This window comes from Amblyomma americanum, chromosome 8, assembly GCF_052857255.1.
Source record: "Amblyomma americanum isolate KBUSLIRL-KWMA chromosome 8, ASM5285725v1, whole genome shotgun sequence".
Lineage (NCBI taxonomy): Eukaryota > Metazoa > Arthropoda > Arachnida > Ixodida > Ixodidae > Amblyomma > Amblyomma americanum.
This window is the reverse complement of record NC_135504.1, coordinates 10544637-10547550: the sequence shown is the minus strand read 5'-3', so window position 1 is coordinate 10547550 and position 2914 is coordinate 10544637. Positions and strand designations below refer to the sequence as shown.

At 47.5% G+C, this 2914-nt stretch overlaps 1 non-coding gene across 1 annotated transcript; it reads right to left on the bottom strand.

Moving 5' to 3' along the window:
* Positions 1-521: 521 nt before the first annotated feature.
* LOC144102866 (small nucleolar RNA U13) lies at positions 522-633 on the bottom strand. Its single transcript, XR_013308245.1, has one exon. It is a non-coding gene; the product is annotated as a small nucleolar RNA U13 (small nucleolar RNA).
* Between the last annotated feature and the right edge of the window lie 2281 nt (positions 634-2914).

Here is a 2914-nt window from a genome sequence, read left to right as displayed (position 1 = left end):
TTATCGCTGTAATTTTGGTGAGGACATACTGACACAAATAAGAGGCTTTTTGAAACATTCCCTTGCCGCGAACTTCAAACACAAGGGAGTTAGTGAAGCGGGTAGCGACGAATTCGTGGTGAGCAGGTGTGGCGAGCTGTCCTCACTTCACCACTCTTGGGCTAGCGTCTGCCCTCACAAAGACCCCAAGTATTCCAGCCAAACTCCCCCAAAAGGCGTTTGCACTGATATTATTTTAAACCGGAGACAGTGACTTCAAGTACAAATTACAACAATAGTCGTTCAGTGAAAGGCTAAATGTTTCGGAATAAGTACTATCGAAAGGATAACGGCGTTTTCTAGCGAAAAAGGCGACGCGACAGCGTTTGTCATTTTTGAAAAGACCGCGCTTCAAGCCAGCCACAATCCATAGCCAAATCCTGGACTTAATCCAGTTAACAACGCACGTGTCACGACGCGGTTTAGTGTTGCAGAAAACGCCAGCTTTCTACTGCACGCATAATGATCGCGTAAGTTCTAGGGGTCAGAGGGGTTACGTGCCTAACGTCGTAACAAGGTTTAGGGCGTGGCACGTATCACGCATGAAGCGTGCAACCCGCAACTCATCACTCCCCAGTAGAACCATAAAAGGATCAGCAATACAACCGCTGGGAAAGCACCCCCGCTTAAACAGCCTTCCTTCCTGCGCTGGTGTAAATAGAATTATTATCACATTTTTTGTCTTCAGTACTGCACTTTTTAGTCTACTTATTCAGTATTTGAACACTAACGGTTGTGCCACGTAAGTCCTTTAAAAGAATGTTCCATGTGCTGCTTGTTCTGCTCAGATAAATGGGCAAACGTGTTTCCGAAACGGAGCAAACGCGAGCTCCCGAGCGCGTGGAGAGGGGCACACCCTTGGATTCTCTCTCTCTCGTTTAACTCTCCTCTCCGCATTCCTCCTTCCTTCTTTCGCTCTTTCTCCCGGCTGTCGTTCGCCTCTCTTTTTATTTTTTTTTCTCTCGTGTTTATCTTCGTTCAGTGTCCGCTCCCCTGCTCTCTCCTCACTCGCTCTTTATTTTTTTTGCGCCTCTTCCTCCGACGCTCGTCTCCTCTTCGTTCGCTCCAAACCGGCGCTCTGCAACAAAGGCAACTTCTCAGGGCGGCCGTTGCGGCGGGGTGACATTTCTATTTCTACGGCCGTCGCTGGCTCACCTCGTATTGGCGTTGCGTAAAGGGTAATGTGCTACAATCCTGCAGTGGCCCAGCACTGCGATGCGCGTTCGTTCTGTACTGAGGACGCTTGATACGATTTATTCGTAGGCCTCCAAACAGTGCTTTCCTTTCGAGCTACGAGCGCGCCTCGAAGCGAATGCGAGCCCACATTCGTAGACTGAATCCACCTGACAGATCTATTCTACGTTATATCGCTTCAAATATTTACCCTTCAAACTGGGCGCTGTGGCTTTCCAAGCTTTTGTAAGCTGTAACAATATTACAGCCCCGAAAAGGGTGTCAATCTTAGTACTTGCCAAGAATGGAAAATTGTGTCCGTCTTAAGTCCAAGCTCTACAAAAGGAATAAAAGACTTGAGAAAAGAACGCCTATTTCATCGTTACAAATTCGCCCGGCACAGCTCGACGAGTGTGTGGTTGGCGAACATTTACGAAACTGTCGGTGCCATTCGCTTTGGTGAAAACTCGGTGAAATAGCTTCCACTCGTTTAGAAGAGACTTGACTCGGTGCCCTTCGGGACTCGGCGCCGGCAAAATGAGCTTTTCTATTTTTCATGGGCGCGTTTACTCTGATATTGAAGAAAGCAGTTCTGCCGACTGTCTTGAATGCTTACCGCACGCATTTCTGCCATCGCTGCACTAGCAGGCATTGTCGAACTCTTCACAAAAGCTATTTCTGCGTCGTAAATGCAGAATGCAGGTATTGGTACACGGTACGTTACGTGAACACTCTAAAATGCAGAATGCAGGTATTGGTAAGCGGTACGTTTTGTGAGCACTCTATAAAGGTTGCCGGCGCATATTTCATGAAAGTAGACTCATTCTTCTCTTCTTACTGGTTCAGGTGCGTAACTCGCCTTGTCCATGTTGATAGACCTCACGACACACCCCTACTGAGATACAGTGAAAAAAAAAAAAAAAGTGGGCTGAGAAACTCGTGTTTGTTTTCAGAGCTACTTGCCAGTATTTGCTTTGTAAGGTGATGAATGTAGGCGGTAGCGAAGTGCTCACTGATTCTGCGCATTGTGTGAAAGGTCGGTATTGTTACGTTCTTGTATTCTGTCACTTACTATAGGGCTCCGTAGCTGGGCCAACGTTATCATTACACATCCATACCTTGACAGACGTGGCTGCTTGGTCGAATACAAGTCAAGAATGCAGCGGCTACTCCCCTCGAAAGAGGCGCTCCAGGCTCTAGCCAATTTTGTCCACCGATATGTCGTCTAGGCTAAATTCCGTTTCACGGAGGCACTTGCCAATCACCTGCGATTTCACGCTAGAGGTTTAACCAACCGTGACGTCATGAGAGCGGACCGAAGCCGTCAAATTGAGAGCATCTTTTGAGGGGCATCCGCAGCTGAGTTCTTGAGTTCTAAATGCCTGCAATGGCAAGCGCCTCCCGAAGAAGACGACCCTTTCGTGCAGTCTGGCCAAGGATGCCCATGATGGTTTCGGCCAACGTTGATTGATTGATTGATTGATTGATTGATTGATTGATTGATTGATTGATTGATTGATTGATTGATTGATTGATCGATTGATTGATTGATTGATTGATTGATTGATTGTAAAACATCTTATTCCGCGGAACTTGCGTTCTGGGGTCAGAGCTAGCCAGCACGGCCTCCCACCGCTCGAGAGAAGGAGCGGTAACTGGGTCACCCTGAGGTGGCTCTATTTTACAATCTCACAGGATGTGA